Source organism: Notamacropus eugenii, chromosome 4 (genome assembly GCF_028372415.1).
Source record: "Notamacropus eugenii isolate mMacEug1 chromosome 4, mMacEug1.pri_v2, whole genome shotgun sequence".
Taxonomy (NCBI): domain Eukaryota; kingdom Metazoa; phylum Chordata; class Mammalia; order Diprotodontia; family Macropodidae; genus Notamacropus; species Notamacropus eugenii.
This window is the reverse complement of record NC_092875.1, coordinates 24,038,800-24,052,458: the sequence shown is the minus strand read 5'-3', so window position 1 is coordinate 24,052,458 and position 13,659 is coordinate 24,038,800. Positions and strand designations below refer to the sequence as shown.

Here is a 13,659-nt window from a genome sequence, read left to right as displayed (position 1 = left end):
CACTGCCAGGCTGGGTCAGGCATGTCACTTCTCAGGTCTGGCTCCTTAGGGCAACTGCAGCTACCAAAACCTCTTTCATGGATTATAGCCACTGGTGGCTTTTATGACCTTTGTATGTGCAGGAAGTTGTAACCTGCTCTATCCAGCTTTGCTACTCATTCACCCAACAGCAGGAAGGAATAAACCTAACAGAGATAAAAAGAAACATAGGCATCATGCATTCATGACCACATGGTAACCATCAGTGGCAGACTGAGCACCTGGCTGCCTGGTACAAGTAGAGAAACCCCCAGAGTCAAAAACACCTCCCCTATAATCTTTATTCAAGCCTGAAATGAGAGACTTTTAATTAAGAGTTTATTTGCAAAGTCTATTGTTTTTAACAAATCAAAAATATTATTTGGGAGAGGCAGCATGAGATGTAATAGAAACAAATTTGGGTGCTGGACACAGGTCAGACATTATGTAGGACTGAGACCTTAGACAAATCATATTTACTCTGGGCCTCAGTTTTCTCCCTTGTGAAATGGGGGTAAGGGTAGACTGGATGGCCTCTAAGAGCTCTTCCAAGTATAACATTCCAAATGTTAAATTCTCTTCTAGTTCTGACATTCTGTGTTCTAATGGCTCTCCCTGAAAGGAAGAAAACATGCATTTATTATCTACTACGTGGCAGGCATTATGCTAAGCACTTTAAAAATATTCTCTCATTTGATCCTTATAACAACCCTGAGAAGTAGGTGCTATTCTTATCCCCATTTTATAGCTGAGGAAACTAAGGCAGACAGGTTAAGTGACTTGCCAGGGTCACACAGCTAATAAGTACCTAAGACTAGATTTGAATTTAGGACTTCCTGACTACAGGCCCACTGATCTATCCACTGGTCCACCTACTGCCTCTAGCTCCCAGCTCTCACATTCTCTGTTCTACCTCTCAAGTCTTTCTCTTTTTTTCCATTTACTCAGACCCTATTTTATTTTGTTGCTTTCATTTTAGTAATTTTTCAGTTGTGTCTTACTCTTCTATTTGGGGTTTTCCTGACAAAGGTGCTGGAGTAGTTTTCCGTTTCCTTCTTCAGCTCATTTTACAAATGAGGAAACTGAGGAAAACAGAGTTAAGTGACTTGCCCAGGGTCTACTAAGTGTCTGAGGCCAGACTTGAACTCAGGAAGAGGACTTTTTCTGTCTCCAGGATCCATACTGTATCCACTTCAATATCTAACTATCCCTTTATTTTAGGTTCATTATTTTTTCTTTGGACTATTGCAATAGCCTCCTAACTGGTCTGCCTGCTTCTGGACTTTCCCTTCTGCACAGGCTACCAAATCAATATTAATTTTACCAAATTAATATTCCAGAGATAGAGATCTAATCATGTATTCCTCCTACTCCCAGCTCCCAACATACATATTGAAAAATATTCAGTGGCTCCCTATTGTTTCTAGGGTGAAATAAACCTCCCTGGCCTGGCATTTAAAGCCTCTACAATCCGGCTCCCACCTTCCTTTCCAGACCTCTGTCTCATTATTCCTTGAATGTCCTTTCTGTTCCTGGCCTTCACATGACCCCCTCCAGTATCTATCCATGGGGCTAAAACATATTCCTTCTCCTCCTCTCCTTCCTTCAGTTCAGGGGCCTCTTCCTACAGGAAGGTGCTCTTCTTTCCTTTCCTTGTTAATTCTTCCTCCCTCTTGAAATTATTTTAAATTTCCCTTTACGTGCACTTGCTGCAGGCTTCCCTCCCCCACTTTGAATGTAAGCCCCTCCAGAGTAGATGCTGTTGACTCATCTTTTTGAATCTTTGTTCCCTGGTACCTAGGACAGCACCTTCTTTCTAATAAGCACTTGTGTGAGTGAATTTGTAAATGAGTATACTAACTACCTTAAATTGCTTGAGCTCCCCAGTTATCCAGGTAATCCAGAAGAGCTGTTTGAGGACTGGATGTATTAAGTAAGACTCAGAGTAACTTGACATACCAACAATCCTTTGTGGTGACCAAGAGTAAACTCTGCTGGACATGCAGAAAACCAGCAGCTCTGAAGCCAATGAAGCTCTTATCAGACTTGAGGCAGACCCTGACCCATTTGGTGGTTTATAGACTTTCAAGAGACATCCTTATTTTCAGAGACTCCCCTAACTGTTGGTATTGGGGCTCTTGGACACATTCTGTTTTATAGTTTTTGGGGACATCCCCTTATCTTATTGTCTATGCTCGTGCCTTGAACTGCCAGGCCTGCTCATCATCAAGAATGCCTTTTAATTTGTGTATCAAAAGGAGTATCAGACACCTAGAATTCTTCACTCCCCCTTCCCTTGGGAATGGGGCTTTGCTTTCTGGGACCAGCCCAATGGCAGCCTTTCTCCTCAATTCCCTGCCTTCCTTTGTTTGAAAAGTATCCATACCCAAGTTTATCTTATCCTACAGGAAAGCAGGGTGGAAGGAAATAAGAGAGGGGGAGTAATAGAAGGGACAGCAGGTTGGGGAAGGGGTAATCAGAAGCCAACACTTTGATAGAGGGACAGGTCAAAGGACAGAATAGAATAAGTGGAAGGTGGAATAGGATAGTGGGAAATATAGTTAGTTTTTCACCCAGTGACTATTATGGAAGTGTTTTGCATGACTACACATGTATAACCTATGTTAAATTGCTTGCCTTCTCAAGAGGATGGATGGGGAGGGGGAAGGGAGAGAATGTGAAACTCAAAGCTTCAAAAATAAGTGTTAAAATTGTTTTTACATGCAACTAGGAAATAAGATATATAGACACTGGGGTATAGAAATCTATCTTGCCCTACAGGAAAATGGAAGGGAAGAGTGGGGGGGGGCAAGGAAGGTGATAGAGGGGAGGGCAGATTGGAGGAAAGAGTAATCAGAATAATAAATGCTGTGATGGGGTGGGGGAGGGGAGAGATGGGGAGAAAATTTGAAAAAATTTTGTGGAAATGAATATTTAGAACTGAAATTAAATTTTAAAAAAAGTATCTATGTCCTCCACATCCATTACTTAGGTGAGCTGCTCAGTCTTACACTGGTTGTTCTAATGTGCATGTTTTACTTCTCTGCTTATTAAAAATCTTTAATTTCACAGACATCTCCTTCCTCTGCTTTACTTTCCTTTAGGGCAAAGGATTTGTGTTCTCTATGTATCTTCCCCCTTTGGGGGAAAAAAAGAGACCTAAATTCTCTAAAGAGAGGTCTGCCTTGATTTATACACTTCATGAGTATTTGCTGAATAGAAATAAATTGGAGTTGGACTTTTTCCTGTACATGGGATTTCACAATATTGATTGGAGTTTTGGGGACAACGGACCTCATGCTCCCCCTTTTAGATTCATCTCTCGCTGGAGGCACCACATCTTCCAGCATTTTTATACATGGGAGCATTTCCCACTTTTGTGCTCAACTGAACTGTTGAAAGACAAAAAGAGGGCCAACAGCTCCAACTTCTTCTGTTCCCTTGGCTCTATTTGCTGAAAACATGGCTGTGGAGGCAGGACAAGGACCCCCACTTCACTCAAACATCCCTCCCCTGATGTTATCTGATCCAGGCACTGGCAGACCTACTGTACAAAATCACATGGAGATATGATGGAAACTAGGCCAATGAAGGGTATCTGAGGGTGCCTCTATCAGTTCATCAAGAGGACCACTTACTTAGAGAGACATAGAACAGAGAGTGTCAGAACAGGGAGGGGCCCTAAAACAGGGGATGTCAGGACTGGGAGGGGCCTTAGAACAGGGATGTTGGAACTGGCTTCAAGGACCTATAATCCAGATTTTATTTTATAGATGAGGAAACTGCTGCTCAAGGATGTTCTCTGACATGCCCAACTTTGCCAATGAAGCAGAGCCTGATTTCTGACTTTCCCAGGCTTTTTCCACCATACACTGAAGCCAAGTCCTTCATTATACAGTCCGAGAAACTGAGGGGGAGGAATGCCCCCTGACAGCTACTCAGCAGCTGTCAGGACAGTCAAGGTCATGCTAGTCTAGCAATTAACAAAGGTTAAATTGGAAACTGACCTTATTGCTCACGTGTCCATCTCTAAGCACTTTCTCTGCTTCCCATTCTGTAGGCAACCTTTTATTTCCTCTTCACTCAGAGAAAAATACAAGTCCTCAGAATGCGGTAGGTCCTTTTTTAATAACTAAACGGAAAAAAACAAACACAAGCATCTAATACAAATCACACCCAGTAAGACCTTTAAAAGGAGCCATTTCCCTGTCGCCTCAGAGTTTTCATGAAGACTCCCATTTCCTGGGCTAATTTCAATGTGAGCAGGGACATTCACAGGGAGATGGACCACCTGGAGCTCCCTACTTCCTCAATCCTGGGGCTCCCAGTCTCCTCAGGCTGGCCTAATTAAAGTTTTGTCAGAGCTGCCAGTTACAAGACAAGATTTCCTGGGGATTTGGGATTCAATTGTCAAAATTCACTCTGGTTTGGAAACTTTGAATGCAAATCTCCAGCCCCAGGAGCTGGTGTTTAGGGGAAGGCTAGGGGGAAAATTAATCCCCTTCTGCAAAGCTTCCAGCTTGTCTTGGCTTTTAAAGCCCAGCCAGAAGGTTGAGCCTCCAACCCCCATTGTTCTATTGTTTCATTGTTCTGAAGGAACCTGATGGGCTATTGTCAATGCAGCTAGAGTCTGGGCTGCTCCTCCCAGAAGCAGCTTTCATCCTTTCTCTCATTCTCTTTCTCCTTTTCTAGTTGGTTGGGCTAGATCCCACACCCCAAAGAAGGTGCTGTGTGCTTGGGTCTGAGTGCTGGGCTCAGATCAAACTGGCCCCCAATGACTATTTATTGCATTCATTCCCTGGAAATTGATTCAATCGAATCTAATCAAAAGATCATTTATTAAGCACATGGTATATATAAGGGACTATGCCAGATTCTGGGGGTGCAGAAAGAAAGGAGAGGGAAGCTTGTTCTCCATACACTCTGCTCATAACTACTTTACAAATATTATCCTATTTGATCTTTACTACAACCCTGGGAGGTATGTGGATGATATTATTTTTCCCTTTTTTCAGATGAGGAAAGAGAGGCAGACAAGTTAATTGACTTGCTTGGAGCCACACAATTACTAAGTATTTGAGGATGTATTTGAACTCAGGTCTCCTTGACTCCAGGCCCTATGGCTCTATGCACTGTTCCACCTGGCTGCCTTAGCATTGAAATAATTAGATACATATCTTGACCTCAAAGTCTTTATATTTTTTGTGGGTATATATGCATACATATATGTGTGTGTGTACAAATTCACATACATATATGCAAATATATGTAAAGATAAATATGGATGCTTTTTGTTACACCACCTTCATTTTCAACACATCTCTATCCAAAAGCTGCTCCTTGTTTAAAAAAAGTGAAAATAAATCCAATAAAACTAATCAACAGGAATTTCATTGACAGTATGCAGTATTTCTCATCCATAGACCTCCACTTCTGCAATGAAAGGGGGTGCATTTTCTCAACTCTTCTTCAGGGCTAAGCTTAGTCACTCCTATTGTTGTGTTCCTCCTTCATTTTCTAAGAAGACCATGACATCAGACAAATGATGACATCACCTGACTTTGTTTTGAGTGAGGGAGGGCTGTGCAAGGTCACCAGCCTCACTTCTCCTCCTGAGCCATCACTTAGTCACTGTGATTAACACAGAATGCAATTTCAGGGTGGGTTTCGTGGTTATTTTTCTTTTTGCTTATATTATTGGAGATATTGTATATGTTGTTTTCCTGGTTACGTTCACTTCACTGCATCAGTTAACTGATTTTTCTGTGCTTCTCAGAATCCCTCATAGTTTTTATAATCTTTTTTACAGCACAGGAATATTCCATTACACTCCCAAACCACAATTTGGGTAGCTGTTCCTCAACTGATGATCACCTTAATGTTATTTCCAGTTCTTTGTTACTATGAAAAATTTTATTAATATTTCATTGAATTGGGACCTTCGTTTTTGTCCCTGACCTACCTAGCATGCTATCCCTGAATCAAAGCACTTCCAACAGCACCTACTTTCCCACAGCCCTTCCAACATTGACTACTGTTGCTTTTTGCGATCTTTGCCAATTTGGCGACTGTGAGATGAATCCTCATTGTTTGTTTGTTTTTTTTGTTAGTAATAGAGAGTTTACATTCTGCTGAGGGGATAGAACAATTAGACATCATGTAAATAGTAGCAAGTAAATCCCTTAAGAATAAAAAAAAAATTCTTCTTTGTCTTTGTATCCCGAGGATTTAGCAGAGTTCCAGGCACATAGTAGGGCTCCATAAATGCTGGTTGAATTAAATTGGATTGAACAGATACATATGTGCATGTGTGTATTTATTTGTATATGTATGTTCCCTACTTGAATGTGAATTCATAAGCCTCTTCCTTTCCTGAGGCTTTCATTTTCTTCATCCCTTTACAGAGGAAACACCCTGAGGGTAGGCACTGTCTTTTCCCTTTCCTTGTATTTCCAGCTCTTAGCACAGTGCTTGGCGCATAGGAAGAGCCTAATAAATGATTGCTGACTGACTTTGCAAAGCCAGTGCTCTGCTCACTGACCTATATTGTTAATCCCATCTCCTGGAAGTCTTCCAAGACCACTCTACCCCTAGAGCTCTCTCCTTTCTCTGCATGCAATCCTGAAGTCCTTGCTTTCTGGACACAGATAAGAATCCACTAATCGGGGAATTGGCTTCTTTTTTATTCTCACTTTAAGTTGGTGAGCCAAACAAATTCTCTTTCTCATGGTGAAGGGGGTGTCGTTTTTTAAAAAAATCATATTTTGTCTATGTCACAATTTATGCACCAGAGTGGTTACTTTTTTTTTAATAGACCAGGTTTTTAATAGATCAGGCACACAGTTGCATCTCACTTTTTATGGAACATTATACCTCAGTTTTATACAGTGAAAAACTTGTTTCTAAGAGAATTTCTATTTCTACTACAATGTTGCCATTGGAGTTTTTTTAAATTGTGGCTATACTCACAAAAAAATAGAACTAGAAAGATAAGCAGAAAACAGAATGTCTGAGGGGAGGAGGGACCTTAGAACATACAATGTCAGGGCTGAGAGGGACCTTAGAACAGAAGATGTCAGAGCTGAAAGAGGTCTTAGAATGAGGGTGTATCCCAACATGCATGGGGGGGATGCTATCACAGGTTCTTAGATCTGCAAGAATGGGAACTTTTGAGGGGTTAACAATCACTTTAATCCATCACATGTATCAATCCTTTAATCAAGCACATATATCATTCACCTAGTTCAGGGGAGGCAGCACACTGAACTTCAAAGAAAATATAGAGAGATTAAAAAGTCAACAGACATGGTTTCCTCTGCCTGAATTCAACAGACAAGTCCAACTGTCTGACCATAGTTACCAATGACATCTGGGTTCTCAGAACTAGGGTGGGGTGGATGTGAGGGCTCCTTAGTGGCTTCCCAGAGTCCTCATCTGGCACTCAAACCTTCTTGCAAAAACTAAACCTTTGCACTTCAGAGTCTTTATAAACTTTTTAGAGCCAAAGGTTATCACATTCCTGGAGAACTCATTAACAAATCTTCCCCAGCTCCCATTTAGACAATGGGTGGAAAAGATCCTCCTCAGTCATATTCAAATAGAGACATTATACTTCTTGATTATGCCAAAACAGAAACAGCAAAAGATCCTATTTGACTTGCCATTGCTGCGGGATGTCAGAGTGGGAGGGGCCTTAGAACAGAGGATGGCAGAGCTGGGAGGGGCCTTAGAACACAGAACATAGTGTGACAAGAGTGAGAATCAGACAAAAAGATCATCTAGTTTCATCATCTTATTTTGTAAAGGATGAAAACAAGACCTGGTGAAAGACCTTCCCTCCATGAGAGGTCTGTCATCCAGGGCTGGGGGAGTAGGAATTATACAGAATTCAATCATTCAGCATCTCCCATGTGCCAGAGACTGGGCTCATTGCTGGAGATACAATGAAACTCTCCAGGACTTATATTCTATTGGAGATTGAGAGCTGTTCATATTCAGGAGCCAGCTTCAGAAGATGCTTCAGGCTCTGCAATCCTCTGAAACATCTTTCATGGCAGAGCTGGAGCTTCTGATTCCCTGATTCACACACCTGGAGGTTTTATTTTAAGAGAGTGGGGGGAAAAGCCAGCCCTGATATTTAATGAAGGAGCTCACTTGGGAAAACAGGAAGTATCATAAAATCACATTGTAAAGAGAATGGTATCTAATTTTGTTCAGATGCTTAAAACCGGGTGTCAGAAACAGAGTTACATGTGGGAGTGGAAACATGCTCTCATGCTATCAAAAATCCTATCTTTTAGAGGCTCATAAGACCATAAATTTAGAGCTGGAAGGGATTTTAGAAGTTCCATAGTCCAACCCCCTTATTTTACAGATAAAGAAATTAAAACCTTGGGGGAAACAACTTTTCTAAGGTCACATAGTCAGGAACAGGGCCTGTTCTTTTATATACTAAAATATTCACACTGGAAGTCCCTTGGTGCCAAGTATATCACAGAATTCAGACGTGGAACGGACCTCAGAGGCCAAGTATTCCAACTTGTCTCTGAACAAGTATCCTTTCTATAGTATCCCTAAGGTGTAGTCATCCAGCCTCTAATTGACTGCCTCCAGTGATGGGGACCTCGCTATCTAATGAAGCATACCATTCCATTTATGAATAGCTCTCATAAATGGGAGAACAAGATGGTTTATGTTTGTGATCTTGGGAAGTAATCTATGAAGTTTGAACTCTTTAATTTGGTCAAGAAAGGAAAAGAATGACCAGGTAAACAAAAAAAAATCTATACATGTCCCTGGGCTTTTAAATATTGGAGGAATTGCAGAAGGAAAGCAAATTTACTGTTGTAAAGGACCTCAGGCTTCGGAGTACCTAGAAGAAGGAGGTAACTTCACCTTTACTAGAGGGCAAGGGGGTAGGGAACTATAAGGCCAGATGAAGTGCTGTACTTATTGTTTGACCACAGTTTTTTTTTAAAAGATCAGACCACTTAACAAACAACATATCCAGCTATGATGATAGAAAGACACAATGAGGGAAAAAACATAAACATGCAGACAGATGGATACACAAAGATAACCATATGAGGAAGGAAACAACCTTAAGGATCATCACCCCTTGCACAAAACAGATGAATGCCAGCTACAGACTTTAAAAAAAGCTTCCAATAACCAGTTCTGAATTTGCCCCCTGGCCACAAGTACTCTTTCCAGTTAGAGCCTGCTCTTTCATGGACCTATGGAGCATGTCACAGACTTTTAGGAGGAAGAAGGAGCTTTGTACCAACCATTCTTACTATGCTTTTTCAGTAAATCCCCTTTGCTAAAAATCTACTTGCTATCTACTGTCTGGTTGAAATGCAAAGCACACTAGTGGGGGCTCATAAATTTATTCTCATCCTTCGTGCTTGAGGAGGACCAAAATGACATTATTATGTTAGGATCAAGGTACAGTGTGTCTGAGACCAGTCTGTGCTTGGAAGATTCTATCACCATCAGACACAAATAGTCTATAAGACACATTTGAACTTCTGTTTCATTCCTGGCATTTCTCCTCAAGTTATTGGATAGCAAACACTGTATAGACTATCACTCAGCCCTTTCTGAAGCCACACTGGCCCTCAGGTAGATGTCCAAGTACTTCCATAGCACCCGCTTCAGCCATCTTCATAGTAGGTGCCTAATGTTATTGATTGGTTGAAGGAGTTGAAGTTCAGAAAGATTGAATGACCAGGAATGACACAGATAAATGTTAGAGGCATGATTTGAACCCAGGACTTGCCTGACATAAAGTCCGCCCTCTTTCTATTCTACTACACTAAGTATAAGAATACCATCCTATCTCTTATAGGTGTGGTGTGCTAAAAAATTACCTCCATGATATATTATGACCAAAACACCAATATAGGAATCTGGAACTTTCTTTAATTGGTCCTCACTTGAACTAAGAAATATGTCATAAAAGCATATTCAGAAACCTTAGGGTAAAAAGACATTAACACCTGGCTTTAAGCTTTCCATTTGTACTATTTTAACTTCAACCAAAAATAACCTGTGACAAAATATTTCTAATTTTAAATGGATAGAGTGATAAGGATAAAGTTAATAATAACAAGAAAAAAGTTAAAACTTCTGGGAAACATTGTCTCTGTCTTTGTATGTCTGAAAGATCATTATAATGAAAAGGAAGTTATCTTTATTTGCTTGACCCCAGAAAACAGAGCAGAAGTGACACAAAGGTGGATTTCAGAAAAGCAATATAAAGATAAGCTTCTTAAGGTTTAATGCTTCTCAACAATGGAACATGTGGCCTTACAAGCGTTGGTGGTTGTTGTCCTTTGTCTTCAAAGAGGACCAAAAGGACATCACCATGATAAAGTGAAATTTCAGTGTATCCGACTGTGGCTGATCAGACCAATATGAGCTGGGAATGCCCTAGCACAGGTTGGGCATAGATAGTCTGTGTGTGTAGTCCTTGCAGGGTAGTGACCTTCCAGATGCAGGAGGAGTTCAAAGAAAGGTTGAATGACTCTGTTACCCATGCCTAGAATGTACCCCCTCCTCACCTCTGCCTGTGAGAATCCTTAGTCCCATTGATTGCTCATGGTGGGCAAACTTGTAATCTTTGGTACTGGGGGGGCTGAGGATGGCAGATCTCTTGAGCTCAGGAATTCTGAGCTGCCAATGTGTATTATCCAATGTGGTATTAATGTGGTAAGCTCTGATCAGATGCTGGGAAGGTATGGAGTAGGGTTTGCTAAGGAGGATGGATCCTACTCAAGTTGGAAAACAGCAGGTCAAAGCTTCAGTGATGGGCCCATGAGTTGCTCCTGTGTTTACAGCTGGAAAAAAACCCAGGGAGACCCAGTCTGAGAGAGGGACAGACAGACAGAGACAGAAAGATAGACAGACAGATGAACAGAGACAGACAGATGAACAGAGACAGACAGAGACACAAACAGATTACTTATTTTCTTCTAGTTGCAATAATGTGTACCAATTATAAAAGTATGAACCCTATGGTCCGGTGCCTTCCTTTTTTATTTTAGGGAGTTTATTGTAGACAATTGTGACTGTAGTCATAATGGCTCTGAGCTCCCAGTTATGAACATTACTAATATTTAGGCAGAAGCTGGGCTCTCTGCTTAACTTATAATTGTATCTATCTTTAACTCCTGGTCTTTTTGTAGCAAAATTCACTTTACAGGCAACATTTTAATGAGATGGTGGATTATATTATAGTGTTTGTGGATAGACAGGTGCCAGGAAGGGAAACTGGGAAAGAGCCAATCTTTTCTTAGGACTTTCCTAGGCGCAGGTCTTTTGTAAAACTAATAACTTTCCTTGATATCTCTTATCTACCACATACCAGTCCTACTGTTGTTTCCCAGAGGTAGTGCTGAAGTCCATACATGCTCCAACCTCTCTGCTTTCAGACCCTCATAATCTCTTTCTCTCTTTGTCTCTGTCTCTCTTTCCCCTTCTCCTCCACTTTCTCTCTCTCTTTTTCATCCTTTTATACTAATTCCTTAGTACTGACTGACACCCTCACACAATGACTTTGATTGATTTTAAGAGGTGTAGGGGCCCAATTCACGCATGGTTCTGATTAATTGATTCAGTCAAAAAGAGTATTTACCAAACAAAAAAAGTAATTACTTTTAGGTAGGTAAGATAATCAATGGAGCCCCACTCGTAGACTTTTTTGAACTCTTCAATGGCAACTCTTCTCCCTTGAGAAATGACTTGTAATTGTTGTGTGGACCAAATAAAATAACATACTTAGATAGCCTTACAAGCTTTAGAGAGCTATCTAAATGCTAATTATTTTTATTTAGTTCAGTCCAACTCCTTGCAGTCCCATGGACCATACTATCCAGGGGGTTTTCTTGGTAAAGATACTGAAGTGATTTGCCATTTCCTTCTCCAGCTCATTTTGCAGATGAGGAAACTGAAGCAAACGAAAGTTAAGTGACTTGCTCAGGGTCATGCAATCAATAAGTGCTTGAATCTGAACCCAGGTCTTTCTGACTCCAGACTCAGAGCTATAGCCACTGAGCCATCTAGCTGCCTCCAATTATTATGTTGTACTTATCTGGTTTTTTTTGGTTTCCATAATAATAATAATTAATAATAATAGCTAATATTTCTATAGCACTTTTGGGTTTTCCAACAATCCTGGAAAGTAGGTACAGAGTTTCAATAACTTACCCAGGCAAAGGTGTGCAAGGCTAGATTTGAATTGAGGTTTCCTTGACTCCAAGGGTCTGTTTTCTGTCCACTGGGCCATCCAGCTGCTGCTTCTCCCAATAAAAAGTAAGCGACTTGTGGTCAGGGACTGTTTCATGTTTTGGTCTTTGGATCCCAGGGTCCAGCTTTTTGAATGTATGAAAGTTAGATTAGATGATTTTGAGAAAGCCACTGAGACTTGAGTCTGTGAATTTCCCACACCGTTTAATATCACAGCTATGTCTCTTTATCAAAAGTTAGGTTTGTTAAAATCCATTAAATAAGCAATGAATTCAAAGGTGCTACTATAAAGCAGGCTTTATGAAAATAAATCAGATAGCCTAGTGTCTACTTTTATTCTGTCTCCTGAACCTGTCCCTGCGTGGGGCAGTGCTGGCCTCATCCCTGGGCAGGGCACACTTTGCCTTTGCCTCAGGCAGGGGATGACCTTCCTGGCTTCCTCCCTCTGCTATGGCCCTCTTCCCAGTTTTGCTCCAGCTCCACCAATTGAAATTAGGCAGTGTGTCACGGAATGTACAGTCCCACAGAGGACATTTAGATCACATGGCTAGACTGGATGACTTAACATGGGTCATGTCAGGCCCAGTTCAATGCACTGTGAAGATGACTCTGTGTGTGTGCATGTGTGTACGTGTGAATGTGTGAGTGTGGTGCGTGCACGTGTATGTAGGGGGACTGTCTGTGTGTCAATGTCTGTGTATATGAATGTATGTGTTTGTGTGTGAGTGTATGTAAGTAGGATATGTATATAGTATGTATCTGTGTGTCTATGTATGAATGTGTATAAGTGTGCGTGTATGTATGTGTCACTATGCATGTTTGTGTGAGTGTGTACATGGCATGTGTCTATGTGTGACTGTGAGTGTGTGTGTCTGTAAGTATATGCCTGTGTTTATGTGCATCAGTCTGTATATGAGGGTATCTGTGTGTGGGAGTGTGAATTTGTATGTATGTTTTTGTGTATGGTGTGTGTCTGTATGTATGTAGGTGTGTTTGTGTGTATGAGTTTGTTTTTGGTGCCCATATGTATGTGTGAGTGTGTGTATGGTGTGTGTCTGTGTCTGTGTGAGTGTATCTGCACAAGTATGAGTATATTTAGGGTTTAAGCCTCTGTGTGTGTGTGTGTGTGTGTGTGTTTGTCTGTGCGTATGTGAGTGATGCGTGTCTTGTGTGCTGTAAAATAAGGTTGGACTATTTCATGGTTAAGACCCCTCCCAGCTATGACACTGCTTTGCTAATGGAGGATGGTTAGCCTCTAAACACCACTGTGGCTGCCAAAAATAAGATCAGAAGAATCTCATTGTCTTCTGCAGACACAGATGATTCAAAAATCATTTCCCTCTTTGTTATTGTCTTAATTAATGCCAGGATGCAGGATACTGCCCAAAACTA

General features: G+C 41.1%; 1 long non-coding RNA gene across 1 annotated transcript; it reads right to left on the bottom strand.

The window, feature by feature from the left end:
• Positions 1-366: 366 nt before the first annotated feature.
• Positions 367-12,672, bottom strand: LOC140498061 (uncharacterized). The gene is made up of 3 exons (XR_011964991.1): positions 12,229-12,672; positions 4,026-4,150; positions 367-633 (listed from the first exon to the last, which is right to left on the bottom strand). It is a non-coding gene; the product is annotated as an uncharacterized lncRNA (long non-coding RNA).
• Positions 12,673-13,659: the final 987 nt, after the last annotated feature.